The sequence below is a fragment of the Chrysochloris asiatica genome, unplaced genomic scaffold, assembly GCF_000296735.1.
Source record: "Chrysochloris asiatica unplaced genomic scaffold, ChrAsi1.0 scaffold00021, whole genome shotgun sequence".
Taxonomy (NCBI): Eukaryota; Metazoa; Chordata; class Mammalia; order Afrosoricida; family Chrysochloridae; genus Chrysochloris; species Chrysochloris asiatica.
The window spans coordinates 12,540,880-12,565,509 of NW_006408539.1; the positions used below are offsets into that span (position 1 = coordinate 12,540,880).

General features: G+C 42.6%; 1 protein-coding gene across 1 annotated transcript in view; it reads right to left on the reverse strand.

The window, feature by feature from the left end:
• Positions 1 to 24,630, reverse strand: part of CCBE1 (collagen and calcium binding EGF domains 1) — a 263,943-nt gene that overhangs the window by 237,975 nt on the left and 1,338 nt on the right. The gene's annotated exons all lie outside the window — the stretch shown is intronic.

The following is a 24,630-nucleotide window of genomic DNA, read 5'->3' on the forward strand; positions in this document are numbered from 1 at the left end:
CTCTCTCTCTCTCTCTCTCTCTTTCTCTCTCTTTCTCTCTCTTTCTCTCCCTCTCTCTCTCTCTTTCTCTCTTTCTTTCTTTCCCCATGTCCACGATTTAGTCAGCATGACTGCTGTTACAACATTAAAAAAAAAAAAAAGATGCAATTATGTGTGTGCAAGGATGCATGATAGATAGAGATGTATTTGGGGACCACCTGGGTTAAGGACATATGGGTAAATATAGGGCTTGGGTTATAACTATTCAGTCAAACCAGCACACAGATTCCTGTCATACTCCGGGTAAAAAAAAAAATTGTGTTTTTGTTTGATGCTTGCAAGGAAAGAAAAGCACAGTTTGACACCGAAAAGCTTTCATTTATAATACACTGAGCCATGTTTATATCTTGGAAGAAGGTTCATGCAGTGCAGCAACAAAGCAAACATATTTATTTTTTTAATGTGCCAAAGATCACCAAGTAGCTCCAGACACCAAGCTGAGAGCCCGCAAGAGTAAATGAGAAGTGGAGGAATGTGCACATGGCATTGGTCACTGATCAGCCTGAGAACCTGAGGCAAACTCATGAGGAGTGGTCTGCCCTTCTTGACCCACCTTAGCCCACCTCATTTATCCCCTGTGTACCCACCAATGTGGGACACTCAGATAAGAAAGGAGATGGCAAAAGAAAAAAAGTAGAAGCTAATCTACAGGACAGCCAGAAATGTGGCTGTTCCACCAAGACAACCATGCACACCTCTGTTGAGGGACCTGAAACTGTAGTGAGCGCCGAAGATGTGAGGATCACACAGGCTTAGCGACAACAAGAGAAAGGTGGAGAGCGTTTATTCAGCTTCTGACTTAGAACTCGACTGCTCCCCTCTTATGCTTTAGCTCCCAGCCTAGGACAGTGGTTTCCAGCCTTTGCCACACATTGGAGTCATCTAAGGAATCGTCTGCCACCACCTGGTTGCTGGTATTTGAAATCCCAGTGGCAAAGATTCCAGCATTCAGCAACACACTAGCTACCAGCAAGGTCACCCAGTAGAAAGGTTTCAGCGGAGATTCCACACTAAGAAGGATCTGGCCATCTATTATTGAAAAATCTGACTTTGTGGGATATGGTGCCGGACAATGAGATTCTCGGGTGTGAAGACACCCAAAATATGACAGGGGAGGAGTTGCCTCCTCAATGTAGACTCAACCTTAATTATGCAGATGGTGTAAAGCTTTGGGGACCTTCATTTGGTTACTAATGTGGCATGACTCAAAATGAGAAGAAACAGCTGTAAACATCCATTCATAATCAGAACATGGAATGAATGTATGACATATGAATCAGGCAAAACTGGAAATTGTCAAAAAAGAAATGGAATGCTTGAAGCCTAGACATTAATGAACTATGAGCTGAAATGAATTGGTATTGGAAACTTGGAATCGGACAGTCATATGGTATTCTACTGGGACTGTCTGACCCAGGAAGCCCTCCCAATTCAGGCATGTTTGAGGAAGAAAGAACAGGATATTTCTGATGTCTGTATCTGGCTATTAAAAACCTTTTGTGATTTCTGTATTGACCATTCAACCCCCTTTCCCCCTCATCCCTTTTCCTTCTGACCTCTGAAGATAAAGTGGTGGTGGTGGCTGTGTGCCGTGGAGTCGGTTCCGACCCATAGCGACCCTGTACAGGGTTTTCAAGGCTGTAAAACTTTACAGGAGCAGAACGCCTCATCTTTCTCCCACGGAACAGCTGGTAGTTTTGAACTGCTGACCTTGCGGTTCGCAGCCCAATTCGGAACCACTACGCTACCAGAGCTCCTTGAAGATATAGTGCTAGACACAAACCCCAAAACTGGGCTGATACACTGAAGAGGAATGACATCTCATTCGCTGTCAAAAAGAGCATTTCAAAATCTGTCCTGAAATACAACACTGTCAGTCACAGGAGAATGTCCATACAAGGAAGACCAATTACTATGACTATAATTCAAGTTTATACACCAGCCACTAATGGTGCTCTGGTAGCATAGTGGTTACAAATTGGGTTGTGAACCGCAAGGTCAGCAGTTCAAAACTACCAGCTGTTCCACGGGAGAAAGATGAGGCTTTCTGCTCTCATAAAGATTTACAGCCTCGGAATCCCTGTACAGGGTCGCTATGAGTCGGAACCGACTCCATGGTACATAACCACCACCACCACCGCTAATGGCGAAGATGAAGAAGTTGAACATTTATACAACTTCTGCAGTCCGGAAATGATTAAACATGCAATCAAGATGCATTAATAAATACTGGCGACTAGAACATAAAGCTGGCAATGGACAAGAATCGGTAGTTGGAAAATAGGATCTTTGTGATACAAACAACACGGGAAATCTCTTGATATAATTTTTTCAAGACCAATGACTTATTTATTGTAAATACCTTTTTTCCTGCAGCATAAATGGCAACTCTACACGTAGACCCTACCAGTTGGAATACACAGAAATGAAATCAACACTATCTGTGAAAAGAACCACTGTTATCCGTCAGAACAAGGCCAGGGATCAACTGCGAAACAGACCATCAACTGCTTATATGTACTTGCTGCGCATATAGCTTTTACATAATCGAAAAGGCATTGAGCCTTCTCATGCACTAAAGGAAGACTAAATAAGGACTTTATGCACCTGTTAAGACTCTGACAAATTTCACTTAAAGACTTAAATCACATTTAGGGATGAATTTCACTGTAACCCAGGGACCGTCTGCACTTGGATCCACAATCAATCCCCATGGAGACGGCAATCAAAAAAACCAAGCATCTTGATTTCTAAGATTTCTAATCAATTGAGTAAGTCTGTTACAAAAAGCCTCTTTAAAGTGTTAAAGAGCAAAGATATCGCTTTGAGAAAGAAAGTGTGCCAAACACAAACACCTAAGCACTGGTATTTTTGATTGCCTCATATGCATGTGAATAAGGAATGGACAATGAATAGGAATACCAAGGAAGAATTGATGTAATTTAATTATAGTGTTGGCAAAGAATACTAAATAGATCAAAGCCTGCCAGAAGAACCAACAAATCTGTCTCGGAAGAAGCCCAGCCAGAATGCTCCTTAAAAGTGAAGCTGGCGAGACTTCATCTCACTTATTTTGGATGTGTTATCAGAAGGTACCAATCTCTGAAAAAGGACATCATGCCTCTTGTGATACAATAGTGAATAATTGTTATCAGGACTGCTTGTGAGGGTTGGAAATGTAAAAGTAGATGTTTTGTAGCAAGGAGGGGAGTGATTAACTTTTCAGTCTAGGAGTGGAGGTCCCTAGGACCATGAAGGGAGAAGAACGGAGAGCAGGACCCTACCCAGAGAAGCAGTAATGCCTGAGATGGAGGCAGAGAAGATGACGTGGAGAGATGGAACAGCTGGGGACTTTAGACACAGAGAGGGAGAGGGACTGTGTGTTGACGACTGGGGGTGGGGGAGTGGGGGAAGGTTGTAGTGTATACCCTTTGGTTGGCTGATGATGCATGGAGGGGATTGTAACCATGGCAATGAAATGATATACGGTAGGATGAATGTAAAACTAATGTTCTCCCATGTAAGCTATCACATAATTCACAATAAAACATTAAAAAAAAAAAAAAAGGACATCACACTTGGTAAAGTAGAAGACCGTCCACAAAATGGGCTGACATAGTGGCTGCAATAATGGGTTCAAATTACAAATGACTGCAATGACACTGAACAGATTTCATCAGAGTAAGACAAAGAAGGATGAAATGCATGATGCTCTATTTCCAAAAATCAGTCAGTGAAAATTATTGGAGCAGACTGGTTCAATCCACATCCTATCAAGGAGATGACACATGACTGGCAGTGTTTCATTCCATTGTGCTTGAGGTTGTTAACGAGCCAGGGCTCTACTCAACAGTAGCTAACAATAAGGAACTTTAAAAACACCTGGTGTTCAGAATTTCTGATGTCATCGGTCTGGAGCTTCCTAGTCATCCAGTGATTGAAGCTTTTCAAGTGACTGACTCCAATGTGAAGTCAAGGTTGAGAGTCCCTGTCTGTGTCCTTAGACATAGTAAGTAAATAATAGCAATGTGAGAGAGAGAGCTGGAATTGTGTAGTGTTGATTAGGAAGGTATTTCTCAAAACTTAATGTGCACAGGAAATGCCTAGGGATCTTGTTAAAATGCAGAATCGGCGTCAGGAGGTCTGGGCTGGCCTGAACATGGTCATCTCTAGCAGAGCTGCCTCTTTTGAGCCGTCAGAATGAAGGACCACCACCATCATCTGGGCTCATCCTGGACAGAGGTTCCACAGAAGGCAAAGTCACAAATAACATTCAGCTTTATGCCATTTTAGATCAAATGAGTCCTTCTTCTTTAAAAGGGATATGGTTGAAGGCACTTGCTTTTTTTAATAGAAATATTTTTTCTTTTTTCCTTTTATGCTGGAGTGGCACTGTAGGATCACTTCAAACCCACCAGCTGCTCCTCAGAAACCCTATACAGGTGACTGTAAGTCCGAACCGACTCGACGGCACTTAACAAGAGCAACCCAAGCAGAGAGGGAACTATTACAGAAAGAAAAGTTTCCAGATCATCTATAAGGCTCTCAGGGTATGACATCACACCCAGATGACCAGTGAGAGGTATGCCCAGGAATGTTCCTTTGAGGGCCAACTGGAGGGTAGTGGTCCCAACCCTACTTTTAAATGTATTTTGCTTTTAACTGGCAGTTCAGCTGTCAGAGGTTCATGAAGTACTCAAGAAAAATTGGCATCGAAACGCTTAAATGGAAGCATGAAATGGAATTAATGGCTCTCTAGGATGAGCACTGGACTACGAACCACAAGGTCGACAGTTTAAACTCACCACCTGCTCTTTGGAAACCCTATACAGACAGGGTCTCTATGAGTCAGAGCCAACTCAATGGCACTTAACAACAATGACATCTGGAGTTATTTGCAGGCAAAAGCCTTCAGATTTCATGTTCTATAGCATTCCCGCCTCTTGGTCAAAGACTAAAGCCAATCACATCCATGACCAACATCTGGTCTTCGCTGGACTCTTAGATGGTGACTATAGCAAATCCTTTAAAATCATGGTGATCTGTCACCAGATACCATCTGGTTCTTTAAGCTTGCTCTTTTTTCTTTTATGAGCTTGAGTTTTATTGCACGTTTTGCTCCCACTCTATCCAGAACCTTCTAATGCGATCCCTTTCAGAACAGTTGGTAGTGGTAACCAGTCACCATCTAGTTCTTCTGGTCTCAAGGTGGAGGAGATTAAAGTTCATATGGTCCCTTAGGCCACTGGACTCATTGTTTCCAAGTCTCTTTAATTGTCCTCACTCTTCTTTCTTCCAGACACGGAAAGACCAAAGTTGCACCTTAGATGGCCACTCACGAACCTTTAAGACCTCAGTTGCTACTCAACAAAGTAGGATATAGAACACAGAATTTGCAGACTATGTTATGCCAACTGACCTTGGTGTCCTTTGAAACTATGGTCCTGAGCCCCCAAGTCCATGGGGGAGGGCACTTCCATTTCATTGAATAACTCAGGAGCAGCACCATGGTGGGCAATAATGCCCACGGAGGCTAAAATGCTGCCTTTTGTTGTTGTTGCCATTTTGTTTAGGGGGCGGGTGGTTCTTGTGTCTGCTTTTGACGACTTGTCCAACTAACGTGTTTACTAGTCATTACCAATGGAAGGGGTGTCCTATTTCAGTAATCCTCCCCCCTCGGCTAAATCCCTCTTTTTAGTTTGCTGTTGGCAGGAAAGCAAGATAACCACAATTGTTAAACATGTAAGAAGAGCCCAATCGTTACACAGAACATCGGCTCTGGAGTCAGACAGCCTGACTTAGAACTTGGCTCTGCCTGGTACCTGCTCTGTGACCCTGCCATGTGCCTGGGCCCTCCAAGTGACAACTTGTGTAAAGACCAGAGGAAGCACTGTCTGACCCAGGAAGCACTCCCAATCCAGGCATGTTTGAGGAAGAAAGAACAGGATACTTCTGATGTCTGTATCTGGCTATTCAAAACCTTTTGTGATTAGTGTGTGTGTGTGTGTGTGTGTGTGTAGTGTGTGTGTGTGTGTGTGTGTGTGTGTGTGTGTGATACTTGTACTAACCATTCAAATCCCTTCCCCCCTCATCCCTTTCCCCTCCAACCTCTGAAGATGAGTGCTAGACACAAAAACCAAACCCAGTTGTTAAGTCGATTCAAACACTCACAGCTACCCTATAGGGTTTCCAAGGCTAGATCTTTACGGAAGCAGAGTAGCTGCTGGGTTCAAAAGGCCGACTCTTCAGTTAGGAATCGAGCACTTTAACCACTGCATCACCAGTGCACCAGCACACAAGGATGAAAAGCTTGCGTTTATAAATCTATCAGCCTTCAGTGTTTAGGCAGCCTTTACTGTACATCAATCTCAGTTAAGGCAGAGTAATTCTGTGCCCAAGGTCCACGATCCCATCCCCTGTGACTACAAATTAATGTCTTATTTTGCACCCAAGTTCATTTCCATAGAATCCTCTATTCCTTATCAGTTTTTATATCTGCATTTTCCTCTTTGCTACACACCTCAGCATATGGTAAATTCCAACAATTCTGTCTTTTTCCCCTTCCCCCTAAAGTACCAGAATATTTCTTTTAAATAGTTCTCTTTCCTTCTCTACCACTTTTCCACGACACCCATATTTATCTTCAGAAATTATTACACTATAAAGGAGTCTCCACTGGTTTTATGAACACATATTAGTTATATTGTTAAAAGCAGTTCAGAACTTACGGTCAACAGTTTAATTTCTAATGTCATGTACATAGTACAAAACTGTATGTTGTTGTAGTCAAGTGCCATTATCTCAGTTCCAACTCATAGTGACCCTGTATAGGGTTTCTGAGGAGAGCTTGGTAAATTTGAACCATCAACCTTGCAGTTCAAACCATCCTTGTGGTACAGTGCTTATCCTACAGTGCCACACCAGGGCTCCGTACATCTCTATAGTCAATAGTCTATTATTACATTTTTGGCACATATGGAAAAATGTCACATTGCAATGGTTATTACGGTACCTGAAATTTACTTGATATGGCTTTTCAATCCAATGTCTTCTTCATTCCCACCAAATAATTGGGTTGTTGTTGTTAAGTGCAGTTGAGTCGGTTTTGACTCCCAGAGACCCTGTATAGGGTTTCCAAGGAGTGGCTGGTGAGCTTGAACTGCCAACTTTGTGGTTCAAATGACCTTGCAGTCCAGCTCATTAACCCACAGCACCACACCATACAAATAGGGTGTACAGGACTCTAATGCTGCGATTGGTTAGTTCTGCCATCCCATTAGGTTTACAAGGCGCCATCTCAGAAGCAGGGACAGACTGATCCCAGGTTCATGAAGAAAGAAGCACTTGAGCAGAGCATGCGATCCTGACCTGGAAAAGTACTGAAGTTGAGGCGGTGGCAGGGGCATCGGCATGGAGAGACAAAGCAGTTTTGGGGCTTCCAGACCCATGGACTGAGTAAAGCTGAGTGTCCGTGGGCAGGAGACTGGCTTGAAGAATGTGCCCTTTGGGCAGTCACTGACTGACTAAAAGAGCTTTGTAACACTTGCCCAAGCAGGGCAGAGGCCAAGGGGGTCATGTGGCTGAGAAGTAGAAGACAAGAAGAGGTGTGCCTGCCATATGACAGAGAAGAGATTAGAAAATGGCTGCCTCCTGAGTTGTTTCTGATCCTGATTTGTACCCTGTTCACTTCCTTAATTAACCCAATAATGGTGAGTATTGTTATGAGTTCTGAGTGGCCATTGCAATGGATTATCAAATCTGGATGTGAAGCAGAAAGTACTGTGTGTGTGTGTTGGGGGGGGTAGTTGGTGTCAGAATGGGGCAAAGAAGGTTGTAGGCTGTTGGGACTGTCTGCCCTCCACTTCATAGCAATTTGCTTTGGGCTGCGTAGGAGGTTGATTCTCTTTCCTTTGTTGAAGCCAAAGGAAGTCAGTGATGGCCCCCAAATGCTTTTTGTAGTTATTTGGAGTACATTGAAATGGATGTTTGTCTAAATATTTTTCTTCAAACATATATATTATCACTTGATTTTTAATGTAAAAACTTTTCCACTGTAGAAATGGCTTTGCTTTCAGTCAACAAAACATGGGATAATCAATATACAAGTCATGAACTAAGAAAGTATGGAATTAAGGAAGGGGCAGCCAAGGAAACCCAAGGGTTTCTCAACTGCCATAGAAAGGCTTGTTTGGGAACACGTAGAAAAGCTGCAGTAAATTAGTGCTTAACTATTTGCAATAAAAGCAGTGTCTTAAAAACACTCTGACACTATGTTACTGGAATCATATTTTACTAAAAATGGTATCGTGAGAATTTTATCACCTCACCACATTTTCCAGACATGAGTTTTAATAGTTCATAAACCAATTCCATCTGGTGTGATTATTCCCTTACTGATTAATATCTAATTCTTCATAATAATAAGTAAGGCTCTAAGAATAATAATAATAAAACACCACAAAAAAAACACAGCAAAGCTACAGCAATCATTTCACATCTATTAATAATTACATGGAATTAAAATGAATTGACTGTACCATTCAAGACACAGAGAGTAGCAGAATGGGTTAGACAGCAGGATCCTTCAATATTCTGTCCACAAAAGACACATCTGATACACAAAGACAAAAACTGACTAACAATCAAAGGATGGAAAAAATATACCACGTTAACCACAATAAAAAACAACAACAAGCAGGAGTAACAATATTAATTTCTGATAAAATAGACTTTAAGGCAAAAGCCAGCATAAGAGACAAAGAAGGACATGTATAATGATTAGAGGGTCAACTGAACAAGAAGTTATAAGCATAGTAAATATATTCCCGATGAAAGTGCTTAAAATACATAAATCAAACTAACAGAATTGAAGAAATAGACCCATAACTTCACAATAATAGTAGGATATTTTAATACATCACTTGTAATAAAAGGCAGAAGCAGAATGACACTCAACAAAGACACACAAAAAACTAAACAATACAATCATCCAACTTGACCTCATAGAGTTATATAGAACACTCAACCTAACAATAGCTCAAAATAGTCTTTCCCAATGCGTATGGAATTTTCTCCAGAACAGACCATAAGTTAGGCCCCAAAGTCAGCCTCAAAACACTTTGGAAACATTGAAATACTACAAAGCATCTTCTCAGATGACGCTATAAAATCAGGAATCAACAATAGGAAGATCAAGAGAAAAAAATCAATTACACCAAAATTTAATAACTACTGGGCAACAGATGAAATAATAAATGAAAATTTTAAATTCTTTGAATCAAATGAGAACAGAAACACAACATCTCAAAACCTTGGAACAAACAAAAGCAGTGCTCAGAGGACAATTTATAGCAATAAATGCACACATGCAAAAAAAAAGAAAAATCAACACCTGAACCCAGCATCTCCAAAACTAGAAAAAGAGCAGCAAAATAAGCCTAGAGCCGTTAGTAAATATAAAACAGAAGGGAATGACAGAGAAAAACAACAGAATGAATCAACGAGACAAGAAGTTGGTTCTCACATAGAATTAATAAACCCTACAAACAACTGGTAAAGCTCACAATGGACAAGAATGAGAAGATGAGAATAAAATCAATATGGGTGATGTCACAACAGAACCAACAGAAATAAAAAGTATAATAACAGAATACTATAAACAATTGAATACTATGAAGAATATAATGGAGTCCCGAGGTGATGTGGGTTAATACACTGAACTGCAAAGGCAATTAGAACCACAAGATTGGCAGTTCAAACTCAGCAGACGCTCCTTGGACACTCTATACAGGCTCCCTATGGGTCGGAACTAAGGAGATCTGGTAGCGCAGTGGTTACGAATTGGGCTGCTAAACTCAAGGTTGGCAGTTTGAAACCACCAGCTATTCCATGGGAGAAAGATGAGGCTTTCTGCTCCAGTAAAGATCTGCAGCCTCAGCAACCCTGTGCAGGGTCACTATGAGTCAGTACTGACTCCATGGTACTTAATACCAACAATGGTTGGCATTTTGAAACTACCAGCTGTTCCACTGGAGAAAGATGAGGCTTTCTGCTCCCATAAAAATCTGCAGCCTTGGAAACCCTATGCAAGGTCGCTATGAGTCGGAACAGACTCCACAGTACTTAACACCAACAACGTGGGTCGGAACTGACTTGACGACATTTAACAACAACGTGAAGAAATACGTTTTATCCTTTTTATCTCCATTGGTTCTGTTGGGACATCACCAAATAGTTCAAAGAATTAGGGAGTTCTGGTGCGGCACTGAACATCATTTCCAAGCCCTGAGACCAGAAGAGCTAGATGGTATCTGGCAACCATTACCAACTGCTCTGAAAGGGATCACATTAGAAGGTCATGAACAGAATGGAATGAAATGTAGAACAAAACTCAAAATCATAAAAAAAGACCAGACTTACTGGTCAGACACACTGATGGAATCCCACGATTATGACCCTTGTCCCCACTTCAGGTCTCTAACTGAACTCACCCTCATGGCTCAATTTTCAGCCAAGCAACAGAGCTAGATATATAGGGACCGATAACAGTGGTGAGGTACACACATCATAGAACGGGCAACCATTCAAGATCAAAAAGGCAGTACTGACTAAAAGACAAACTTCAGAAGGGTTGGGAAAGCCAGAGGAATGGAAACAAGAATCACAAGAGGACGTGGAACAAGTGACGTAACACTGAGGGGACTGCAATCGAGATGAAACGACGTATAGGATTTGTTGAATATAGAACTTATGATCTGCTCCGTAAACCTTCACTCAATTCACAATAAAACATTTTATAAAATAATTTAAAAAAACAAACAAACATTTAGAATGTCATTTAGGGCTGATCAACTTCTGAGTTCCAGCTCAACAGTAACTAGAATTAATTTCGGAAGATCAGGAAACCAAGTCATTCTCGAATCTGGTCAGGTCAGGAAATCCAGGGACCGTGGCATAAACATAGCAATACTAAGGCAAATGCCCCAAGGGAGAAGCTGACTAAATGATTCCCCCACATCCACCTGCTGAGGTCTGAGACTCACAGTCAAGGGTACATAAATGTGGAAAACCCTACTTGCCTAGCCTTTCTGTTAAAGCTTAATCAATCACAGGAACAACTGTGGGGATGATGCAGGACAGACTAGTGCTTCATTCTGCTGTACGTAGTGTCACTAATGGGTCTGCCTTGGCTCGACAACACCTAAGAACAACACAGACCAAAAATCCCAAACCCACAGTGCCATCGAGACAATTCTGATTTACTGTGGCCCTATATAATGTCTCTGAGACTGCAAATCTTTATGGGAAAAGACAGACACATCTTTTTCCTGTGGAGAGGCTGGGGGATTCGAACAGTCAATCTTGCGTTTAGCAGAGTAACATCCAACCTACAACACCACTGTTCTTGTTAAGTGCCATGGAGTCAGTTCCAACCCACAGCGACCCTATACAGGGTTTCCAAAGTGAGTTTGAACCACCAACCAACCTTGCAGTTCAAACCGACTTTGCAGTCTAGTGTATTAACCCACAGCGCCACACCAGGACTCCACAACACCACTAGGTTCCCTTAATATAACAATATGGTGGTGGTGGTTATGTGCCATTGAGTTGGTTCTGACTCATAAAGACCCTGTATGCAGTTTGAGAGGTTGTAAATTTTTACAGGAGCAGAAAGTCTTCTCTTTCTCCTATGGAGCAACTGGTGGGTTCAAACTGCTGACCTTGTGGTTAGTAGTCCAACTCTTAACTCATTCTGACACCAGAGCTTCTAATGTAACAACATAGGAGTCAGCACATTTTTTTTCTGTAAGAGGACAGATAGTAAATGAGGCTTTGATGACAAATAAGGTGTCATATTGATTACATATTGATTCTTTGCTTTAAAAATAAATAAATAAATAAAACCCACCATCACATTGGGAATCCTGGTAATATGCTGGACTGCAATTCATTTGAACTGCAAGGTTGGCAGCTCAAGCTCACCAGCTGCTCCTTGGAAACCCTATACAGGGTCACTATGGATCAGAATCAACTCGACGGCACTTGACAACAACAACAACAATCCTGATGTTATAGGATAAACATTGGACCATAAGGTTGGTTTGAACCACAGGTCAGCATTCAGACTCACCCAGCCGCTCCTCAGAAACCCCATGCAGGGTCACTAGTATTTGACAGCATTTAACAACAACAACAACAGCAGCAGTGGAGTCCTGGTGTGATACTGCAGGATAATGCACTGGATTGAAAGGTCGATTTGAACCACAAGGTCAGTGCTTAAAACCTACCAGCCAATCCTCTGAAACCCTAGACAGGGTTGCCATGAGTCAGAACTGACTCACCAGCACTGAATGGCAATAGCGAGGTTTCACCCCAGCCGAAAAGGAAAAGGTAAAACATTAACACATTAACTTACTGCCTCCCCTACAGCTAGAATTTTAATCAGGTTACTGAGCAAGACCAATCCTCCCTGCCCAGGAGACAAGCTAGAAAATCAGGTTACCAAGCAGGACCAATCTTCTGGTTTCTCTCCTGTCCTCAAACAGGTCCGCAACCTAGCCCCTCCCCAATTCTGAACTCATATTAGTCCATGCTGACCTGCATTCAGGGCTCAGAATCTGGAGGTTAGCTCCTCTGAGCTAGCCAGCTTAATAAAATCTGAAACTGTTTCACCTCTCCGAGTGGCCTCGGTTTCTTTGGCGACAAATCTAAAAGCTGCTGTAACACATTTGGATCAAAAACTGCTCTAACACAGGAAGCTCAAACCAAGAATGCTGCAGAGGAGTGGCTAAAAGGAAAAGGGGGCTTGCGGCAAACACAGATGAAGACTGAGATGGATGTGGTTCGCATTTTGAAATCAGAAAAAACATGGTAGATGGGGTAAATAAAGATGATCTCGTTTTTCACACACACCATAAGATTTCACTATGAGGGAGCTTCAAATAATTCGGGGGAAAAATGCCATTTTCTCTTAATTATTGAAGCCCCCTCATATATAATTCATCCAGACTCACACTCCTATACTCTCAGCCCACTCGATCCCACCTTGAACGCCCCTTTGCTCCAAGGAGTTGAGACAGGCAGACATAACCACCACACTGCCCGCTCCAAGATGCAAAACAGAACCGATCCAAAGCGTTCAGATACAAGTAAGAGGATAGAGCTATAATGGATCACTAAAAGAATCGAGGGAGGTCAGGGGAGCATGCCTTCTCTAACACATCGCTTTGAGCCTCTATTGGAAAATACACTGGCTGGCCAAGGGCCATTCCAAGGCTGTCTTTCTCACAGGCCCTACAGTAAGAGGCTTAGTCTCCCCTTTGTAATGCTTTCACATTCCGATAATTCTTAGGTGCAGGAGACTCAAGTTAAATTGGCCCAGGCTACATTCTTACTAGCGTGTCTGCAGCTACACTTTTTGGGTTTCCCTGTCCCCTGCTTGAAACTGGGAAGAGGGAATGTCACACAACTGGGCCCCAGGAAATGTCAGCATCTGTGCCCTCAAAATGAGGCATGTGCCAAAATAATTATCGTGAAAAGTCCCAAAGGAGTTATCTTTGGCTCAAAAGTCCTTTACTAAAACATGAACTGAATTAAAAGCCATAAAGCCCTTGGGAGCAGATTTTTCTTCCCCTGCTTTATTCTTAAATATATTCTAAGCACCTAGATCTGTGCTTGGCACACGGTAAGCTCTCAACCAATATTCGGTGAATAAATGAATGAATGCAAATCACTGGCAAAGCTTTGAAGCTGGTAGGTGGCTTCACGGAAAAGGAAGGACCTGCTTTGGCAGAAGCTGAACTGCAGATGCTATCGTTGTTTGCTTCTATATTGGCCAAATAAAAGCAATAAAGGAACAGAGAATAAAGATCTTTGTTCTCCTGATACTCAGCAATGCCCCCCAGTGCAGGCAAACCCTCTGACTCACAAAAGCAGCCTGGGTCCTGCTGAGCAGGCGGGTCCCAGGTTTGGGGGAAGTGGAGGAGCAATGACAGGGAAATGACTGATTGAAATGCAAGCTTTGTCCAGAGAAAACTGAGTATCCAGATAAAGAAAAAGCACATTTGCTTTTTCCGGGGACATCCACGCTGGCTTCATTGAGAAAAGACGAAGCAAAGTGAACTTTCAGAAGTCAAGCAGCACCAACCTCAGGAACAATAGCAGAGGCAACTGATCGCCCCTGGGGACACGAGGGAGAGTGCTGCCCGGGGGAGTGTGGGGGGGGGCTCCATTGTGCATATTTACAGTCACTTTGCATCCAGATTCTGCCTTGCCCAGCATTATCCACCTTCCCTCAAGCCTTGAACACCTGTTCTTTAATTCAAAAAGTCAGAGGGCAGAGGTCTTCCTTCTGAAGTGCCTCTGGGGACAAACAGCCCAATTAAAACCCAGGCAAGTCATCTGAATAGGCATTCCTCCAAAGAAGGCAAACGGATGACCAATAAGCATGTAGAAAGATGCTCAATGCGTTAGAGAGCAGGCTTTATTTACAAAGGGCTTCCACTTCTACTACTCCCACAGAAGTTGGCTCTGCTTAAAACTTTCAGGATTATTGCCTTTTATTATCAGTATGTGTATAAATCCCATCTTTGCACATCTGTGAATGAACATTGAGAGTGATAACATCATCAAATTGTAGTACATATTACTACATACAACAGTGGTAGTTGTTAGGTGCCTTCGAGTCAGTTCAGACTCATAGAGACCTTATGCACAACAGAATGAACCACCTCCTGGTCAGGCACCACCCTCTGCATGTTAGAGACCACTGCTGCTGCCACTATGTTAATCCACCGCATTGGGGTCTTCCTCCTTTTCACTGACCCTTCACTTTACCTAAGGAGATAGCCTTCACTAGGGACTGGTCCCTCCTGATAATATGTCCAAAACATGAGACACAATGTCTCACCATCCTGGCCTCTAAGGAACATTCTGGCTATACTTCTTCCAACATAGATTTATTTGTTCTTCTGACACTACATGGTACTTTGACTATTCTTCTCCAACACCATAACTCAAACTCAAATGCACTTCAATGTAAAGAAAACACAAATCCTCACCACTGGACCAATAAACAACATCCATATAAATGGAGAAAAGATTGAAGTTGTCAAAGACTTCATTTTGTTTGGATCCACTATCAATCCTTCAAGGAGACACGAGTCAAGAAATCAAACGACATATTGCACTAGACAAATCTGCTGCACAAGACCTCTTTACAATGTTCAAGAGCAAAAATGTCAGTTTGAGGACAAAGGTGTACCTAATACAAGCCAGGGTATTTTCAATAACTTTGTATGCACGTGAAAGTTGGATGACAAATAAGGAAGACTATAGAAGAATTGATGCATTTGAGCTACTAGTAAGATATACAAAAAACAAAATGGAGGATCCTAAGTGCAGTATGTCATCATCTGAGTACATCTTACGTCGTCGAGAACTACCAGTAATACAATACCCCCTGTTGTTTGTGGTACTTGTTGCCAACTCTAATTCATAATGGCTCTGACTGCTGGTAAAACACTGTCATTATATATTGTTGTTGTTAAGTGCCGTTGAGTCGGCTCCGACCCATAGCCAACCCTGTATAGGGTTTCCTAGAAGCAGCTGGTGAGCTTGAACTACCAACCTTGCACTTCAAACGGCTTTGCAGTCTGGTGCATTAAACCACAGCGCCACACCAGGACTCCATTATATATATATATTTTTTTTTTTTCTTTCTTTAAAATGCTGTCAAATTCAAGTCATGGTCACCCCATGTGCAACAGGGTTGAATTACTCCATAGGTTTTCTTGGCTGCAGTACTCATATTGTTGTTATTAAGTGCTGTGAAGTTGGTGACTTCCAAGGTGCAGCTGGTGGGTTTGAACTGCCAATCTTTTGGTTAGCAGCCCAGTACTTATCTTATAGTGCCACACTAGAACTCCAATATGTTGTTATTAAGTGCCATCGAGTCAGTTCCAACCCAGAGCGGCCCTGTACAGGGTTTTTGAGGAGCGGCTGGTGAGCTTGAACAAGGCAACTTTGGAAAGGAATCCTGGAAGCATAGTTGCTAACCAAAGTACTGGTGGTTCAAATACACATGGCTGCTCCCCTGGAGAAAAACCTAGCAATCTGTTTCCATAAAGATGGTTGTCTAGAATCCCTTTCAGGGCAGTTCTCTGATACACAGATTTGCCATGAGTTGAAAACCAACCTGATGGTACCAAAGAAAAACAACAACTAAAATGGGAAATGAAAAGGAAAAACAGAAGAAAAATTCTTTGACCGTCATAGATTTTCTGCTAAATGAAAGGAATGATTTGGGCAGGGAAGGAAAAAAGGGGGTATGAGAGCAGGTGGAAGGAAGGATAGGGGAAGGGAGGCTGTCTTTAAAACTGTGACCTTCCACCTCAAACCAGCGTCTGCTCTGTCATTTTGCCTGGACAGACACGTGCATGTCCCCTTCAGGTGTTATCTTCACAGGAAAGTTCCTGGAGTGACAGGTTGTTGGATTCCAGCACTTGTTAATGAGCAATTCCAGGGAATTCCAGGTCTAGCTGGAAACCAAGGAGTACAGGGGCAGCAGCTGACAGAGGTACAGTTGTTAATCACTGGTTTTCAGCTACAAACAGCTACAAAAGGACACAGACTTATAGAGCAACCGAAGTTGTGGAAGGCCTAACAGACTGAAATGAAACCTCATCATCCTTTGCTTTCGACATTTGTATATTCAGTCACCCAATCATTCACTCAGTATGGATGGAGCCCCGACCCTATTCAGGCATACAGTTGTGAATGAGGGGGCAGTGATCCCATGCCCTCAGCTGTGTGATGTAAGCAGTTCTTCACAAAATCACCCCACCCAGCTCCTGGTTCTCTTCCTTACCACACCCATACCTCTTCTTCCTTATTCCTGTGGTATGGAAGGCTGTTGTTTAGACACAAATGCTTTCAGAAACAGGGACCCAAGGCCCTGAGTTTATTCATAGAGCTGTTCCTGCCCCAAGCTATGCTGAACACAGGATGACAGGGCACAGCAGAAAAGAGAGAAGCCAGAGCTGGGTTGAGGAGCTCTGATCTGATCTGTAGTCTTGTCTCTCTGCCAAGAAGACCCTTCATGCCCTTAATGAGCAGGACAAACTTCTCTGGTTCCCTGTACCATGGAGTAGCTGCCGATTCTAATGAACTATGACTTCCACTGGCTCTTCAGTGGTACCAGAAGGGCACCCTGGGTAGTGGGAAAGAAGCAGGAAGCAAAGATAAGCTCTCTACTTCTCCCAAGGCAACTTGAAAAGTGCCTAGAAACACCTAGTGGGTGACTAGTTTATAAACAAACACCCTTGGTAAATTTACTCCTTCAGAAATGTGCACTGTGAGGCTCATAAAACTTACAACTAGAAATCAACAAAAATATACACTGTGCCATTCATGAAACTTACAAATAGAAACCAACAATGTCCACTGAGCACCTGCTACAAACACCCAGCATGCCCCACTTAGGAACTGCCGTGATGATGATGGGGATGATGATGATGATGATGATGGGGATGATGATGCTGAAACCTTACACAGGATCACTATGAGTAGAATCAACTTAACAGCAACAACACCAAGCACTTCCTACACACTGCAACCTTTCAAGGCAGTTTACATATATTAACTCACTTCATCCTCACAGCTATCCGACCTGGGGTACGAATATTACCCTTGTTTTATAAATGAGGAAACAAATGTACAGCAATTAAGGTACTGTTCAGAGTAAGTAGGTGGCAGAGCCGGGAGTGAAAGGAAGGCAGAGTGTGTGTTTATGATTGTACTTTTGGTAAATGATCAGAGTCCTCCGTGGAAACTCAGTGGTCTATCAGAGTTCTTCCTTCTATAGTCTCTCCCCAAGTGTATCCTTAGCTAGAACTGGGCATTTTCTATCTTGTGCTAGCTACCATTCTAATTCAAAGACCTTCTTACTCTGCAAATTTCAAGTAAATACATTCATTTGAAGATAATGCCACTCTGTTACCAAATCCTGTGAGGATGTGGACGTGAATTCAAAATACATTTACAGATATATCAAATTCACGTCCACATCCTCACAGGATTTGGTAACACAGTGGCATTATTTGAAGACACAGGGGAGGTTTTGCATTCCCATGTCACCACTTCCCATGGGAACAGGAGTCGCCGTAGGCACGGATGTTGTACGATAAGACACTGAGTGGACACATACAGGAATACGGGCGTGGTGGAGGGGCAGCAGGGTGACAATACCATTTAGTCTTTTCTTGGATTACCAGGAACCACAAAGCTGGAAATTATAGAAAATGCAATGATTTGTGTAATGTCTGCCCTGGTGTGGTGCTATAGAATCCACACTGAACTGTGAACCACAGGATTGGCAGTTCAAACCCACCGACTGCTTCTCAGAAACCCTAGACAGGGTCGCTATGAGACGAAACTGATTCAAAGGCACTTAACAACAACACATTTGAAGCCGAATGCCTTGAAAACAAGGTTAAGTCTCTCCTTGTCCTTAAATCTGTTCTGATTTATCATATCTTCCCTGGCATAGAGAGTATAGGATGGCTACATGACTTGGAACTCAACCATATGCAATGTATGCTGTTTACAGTTTCAAGGCCTTGATCCCAAATCAAGTCTGTAAAGTTATATGAGACCAAAATCTTTATCTGAATTTTCTATACTCAAACATTTTCTAGTATTACTTAGCACATATTAGGTTCATAATTTGTTGTTGTTAAGTGCCGTGTAGTCGGCTTCGTCTCAGAGCGGACCCCAAGGCTCATAACACATATTCAATAAATCTGTGATTAATGGATAAATGAAATAAAGTGGGATGTTTATTGGACATGGCCTCATCCAAGAAAAACTGTATTTTATGATCGTTTCTTATAGACAACAATCTTAGTTAATAAAGCCTTTAACATGCCATTTTACTGATTCAAAACCCAATAAAGGAAAGGTAAGCTAAATACAACCCTTTCCCATGGTGGTGAAAATATACATAACAAAACATACACCAGCTCAACAATTCTACACATGCAACTCAAGCACAGGACTCTGATTACATTCCTCAGGTTGTAAACACAGCCTTTCCTTCAAATGACATGGTTTGGGAAAGAAGAAAGATCAACTAGTGAGAACTTTAATAGCCAGAAGAGGGGTCAAGCTCTAACTTTATGTGCTTTGTTTGGCTGTAATAAACTCAGTCCGGATAAACCGTGCACCAGCTCTGGTATCTTAACTGCCAGTAGTAGAAGTCTTTGCCCTATGCCAGATGATAAAGCTGAGCAAACACGTATTCTTTCAACCGTAAGCCATTGCTGGCATTCATACAACAACTGTTTATTAAACTTAGGGTACTCAGTATACTGTGTTTTCAGACAGTCTGCCAAGACTTAGACCCTGTGATTCAGATGAACATGTATGAAAGATTTAGTGTATGTTATATTATGCGCCAGACTGCAAAGCCATTTGAACTGCAAGGTCAGTGGTTCAAGCTCACCAGCTGCTCCTTGGAAACCCTATACAGAGTCGCTATGGGTCGGAATCGACTTGACGGCACTTAACAACAACAACAACAAATATTGTGTAAGCAGTCCTGGTGTGGTGCTGTGGGTTAATGCGCTGGACTGCAAAGCCATTTGAACTGCAAGGTCGGTGGTTCAAACTCACCAGTTGCTCCTCTGAAACTCTATACAGGGTCGTTATGAGTCGGAACCGATTCGACAGCACTTAACAACAACAACAACATATTGTGTAAAAGAGCCCTCAGTGACAATACCGATCTAGAAAAATCGCTGTAGGGGCAGTGGAGGTGGTTGTCTTGTATAAAACAGACTCTTTTACAATGAAACTCATTGGGATGGACAGTCTCCTTCCTTACGTTGATGCCAGGACTGAAAAATTCAGCTCCATTGATTTTTCATTCCACCTCTGGAATGGGGAAAGGGCCCAGACTTTGAAGTTGAAGGAGCCAGGGTTTGAATCTTGTCTTGATTTATGAACTTTGTGACCCAGGGCAAGTTCCTTAGCTCCTCGAGTTTCAGTTCTTATCTCTGTAATACCCTTCCTCCCAAAAAAAATTTTAAGTGGCTTCAAGGATTAGAAACAACATTTGTAAAGTGCATAGATCAGTGATGAATACATAGTAAATCCTCAACTTGAGTTGGTTCTGACTCATAGCAACCCTGTACAGGGTTTCCAAGGCTGTAAATCTTTACGGGAGCAGAACGCCTCATCTTTCTCTCGCAGAACAACTGGTAGTTTTGAACTGCTAACCTTAAGGTTCACAGCCCACTTCGTAACCACTACGCTACAGGAGCAGAAAACCTCATCTTTCTCTCGTGGAGGCAGGTAGTTTCAAACTGCTGACCTTGAGGTTAGCAGCCCAACTCGTACCCTCTATGCTACCAGAGTGCCTTACTTAGTAAGGCTCAAACTAGAAAGGAGCTGCTTAGTGAAAAACAAGTAAAATAGAAAAAACAGAAGTGTCATAAGGTAGTGGTGAGTGTGGTTGACCTTACAGTCAGGAGCAGAGGACCCTGGGACCATCAAGGGAGAAGAGCAGGAGCGGAATGTGTGACCCTACCCAGAGAAGTGGTGACAGAGATGGAGGCAGAGATGATGATGTGGAGAGACAGAACAGCTGAGGACTCATGGAGGGAGAGGGGCTGTGTGCTGGCTGCCGCGAGATAGGCTTGCAGGGTGTGCCCTTTGGTTGTTTGATGATGTTTCCTGATTGTTTGGGTGTACAGCCTGAGTGTTTGGGTGTACATCCAAATAAAAAAAACAGAGGGAATAGAAGCAAATACATCATTATGCATGGAGGGGATTGTAATCATTTTAATGAAATGAAATATGATAGGATGAGTATAAAACTGATGTCCTCCCATGTAAACTATCATTCAATTCACAACATCCTTAAAAAACAATGGTGGTGGTGATTTAGGTGGGGGGTGGTATGTCCAGGACAAAGAATATTCCAAGTCCATCTTTTCTTCCCCAAATCCCTTGTTGTTGTTAAGTGTTGTTGAGTTGGTTCCAACCCATAGCAACCCTATATAAGGTTTCCAAAGAGCAGCTTGAACCACCTACCTTGTGGTTCAAACCAACTTTGCAATCCAGCGCATTAACCCACAGTGCCACACCAGGACTTCACCAATCCCTTGGGTCTCCTTAAACTGTTGACTATAATGACACACTAGGGATCCTGGTATGGAACTAACTGTAGGATAAGCACTGGATTGATAGCCACAAAGTCAGTGGCTCATCTCCTTGGAAACCCTATATAGGGTTGCTGTGAGTGGGAACCGACTCAAGGTCACTTAACAACAACAATCAGACTCATTTTAGTGTTACCTCTATCACTCATATTAATGATTTTCAATATAAGTTATAAAACTCTTTTCAACAAGTATCAAAAATGGCTTCCAGATTTCTTACATTTGTGCTGAAAACTCTTCCTCCAGAGACGTATGATCAAGAATGAACTCTGCCAAGTCAGACCCATTCCTCCTGCGGTAGCAAAGCGCACCTCACAGTTAATTAAGGGTGATCCCAGTTTCCAGGATGCTGGAGCTTTGTCTAGCTTCTGGTGAATGTGGCAGAAGAACAAGCCATGCGCTCATCTTTAGAGGCCTCCCCTCTCCACTAAGGATCTGTCCAAATTGGTTACAGCCTGCCCCAGGGTTCAGGACACTACTTTCTACTGCACTGCTTCGCAAACTTTAAAGCCCATTTTGTTTCAAAGGCAGATTCTGATTCCGGAAGTCTGAGGCGGGACCTGGGATTCTAGCATGTTCCCAGGGGATGCTCAGAATGCTGGTCTCCAAACCACACTTGGAGTAGCAAGGAGTCAACCACAAATTCACAAACCAAGGGACACATAAGCTTCCTCCATTCTTGGGTTCAGAAGCAAACTGGGGATAGCAATTGACAATGGATGATGTCTTCAAGAAGCTAGTAAATTTAAAAAAATCATAAAAAACAAACAAACAAGTAAACAGGTTTACTGGACAGAAAGAGACTGCTGGAATACCGATGCTATAGCCTTTGGTCAGTTTCCAGGTCTGAAATTGCACTCTCCCCTGTGGTTCAATTTTTAGTTAAGCAGTAGATAGGTATATGTTGTTGTTAGGTGCCATTGAGTTGGTACTGACTTATAGCAATCTTATGCGCAGCAGAGCGAAACACTGCCTGATCCTGGGCCAACCTCACTACTGTTGCCACGCTTGAGTCCATCGATGCTGTCACTTGACCAATCCATTTCGCTGGAGGTCTTCCTCTTTTTCTCTGACCCTCCACCTTACCAAACATGTTATCCTTCTCCAGAGACTGGTCCCTCCTGACAATATGTCGGAAATATGAGAGACGAGGTTTGGCCATCTTGGCCTCCAAGGAGCACCCTAAAGTGTGGGCAAAATCACTAGTGAGGTATGCTCAACTTAGAATGGTCAAGGATTCAAGATCAAGAAAGCGATATTTACTTAATTAGGACAATATTCAACAGGGTTGGGAAAGAAGGCAGAATGAAAAGAAGACACAGGGAGGAGGTGGGATAACTGACGTTACCAGGAGAGGCCTGCGGTCACTGAGATGAAGCAAAGTGTACGATCTGTTGAATGTAAAATGGATGATCTGCTGTGTAAACCTTCACTCAACTAACACTGAAAATTTGTTGTTGTGTTTTAATGAGTGAATTAAGGAAATACTATAAGACCAATGGAGCACACACAGAACTCTTGACAGAAAGCAAGCAACGGAAATCTAAAAACAAAATGCCTAAACTTTTAATATTCACCAGGGTCACTAATATTTTCTCAAACTGATCGCATGCTCACCCATTCCTCCCAAATCAAAGTTCTTTGTCCCTTCCCTTGATATAAAAGATCCTTTTCTGCTAGAGCTGACAGATTATTTCTCTGAGTACCTGTTAATGTGTGGGAAACACCTATCAGACATCCAGTTGTTGACTCTTGTTGCGAGTCTTAGTGTTACAGCAACACCACTAGATATAAACAATCTGGAAAAGATGACAGCAACTTAGCATAACAAATGAAATCAGCTTAGAACAACAATCAGGCAGCTATGGTTTTGGGAAATCTGACATGGATTTTGTAAGTATCATTGATTTATGTGGACTCTGACCTTCAGGGTCTGAACAAATGAGCAAACCATATCAGGGACACTTTCCATGTTAAATTAGAGGCTTTGTGCTGCGGTGATAGGAGAACAATGAATCCTAAGAAATACTATGGTTGGGTGGATGGAACACAAGGCTGAAAACAGGCAAGCAAGCCTTAGTTGCCTAGTTAACCTCTTGAAGTCTTTACCTGCTAGTTGAACAGACTCCCTTCTCCTCCTGTTGGTGCTGGCTCCTGCTGAGTTGGCCCCCAAATCATGAGTTACAGAGGAGATGCCCCATAGGATTTCCTTAGCTGGAATCTTTACCTGAGCCTGTGCCACTAAGATTCTTCAACTAACTCTCACAGATTTTGTTCAAAGTTCACTCGTGATGTGCCAGAGACCGCAGCCCTCCCCAAGTCAAAGAAATAGCTGTTGACTCACCAAAGTGATCACATTGCCAACAAGAGACTCAAAAGCATGGTTCTGTGGTGTAAAATTCACAGTGCATTATACCTGTAAACTAACCAGCCCTGGGACCACTTTCAGTGGAACCTCTGGGTGTATTAAATAAAGTGATCTGCAGCAGAAAGCATTAAAGGATTACTTCATCTGCCACAACATTATGAACAGTAAAAGTTAACTTTCTTGTCGAGTTGTTTTATGGGAACTGCTGTGTGTTAGTTAGCTCGTACTATGTAAGATTTATCCTGGCACCACAGACAGATTGTAAGAGTCTCAGAGAAAGAATTAAAGTTGGTACATGCATGTGATCCCAGTACCTTGCAGAAACCAACAACAACAACTGAACCCATTGCTGTAGAGTTGAGTCAGACTTTTAGCTACCCAACAGAACTGCTTCATAGTGTTTCCAAGGCTACTAACTAATCTTTATGAAAGCAGACTATCCTATCTTTCTTCAGCTGAGCAGCTGGTGGGTTTAAACTGCTACCCATTCAGTTAGCAGTCAGGAACGAACTCATTACTATGACATCAAGACTTCTGTACCTTGTACCAAAAACCCAAATCAAATGACTGCCCTCAAGTCAATTCCCATTTAAAGCGACACCAAACCGAAGAGGTTTCCTGAGACTGTAAATCTTTACCGGGTAGACAGCCTCATTTTTCTCCTACTTAATGGCTGATCTTGTGGTTAGCAGCCCAAGGTAACCCATAGCATGATCAAAGCACAGTAGTTTGCACCTCACCTTTAAATGGTAGGCAACTAATAATATCTATGGACATGTGTCTCTTCCATTCAGTGAAACCACTGGAGCAGAGCCCAAGAATTCAATAGTTAAAACAACTTGACCCTCAACCTCCAGTACACTTCACGCCGCGATTCTCTCGTTTACACACACTGCAGACGTCCTCGCCATGTTGTTGTTGTTAAGTGCCGTCGATTCGATTGCGACCCATAGCAACCCTTTATAGGGTTTCCGAGGAGCAGCTGGTGAGCTTGAACCGCAG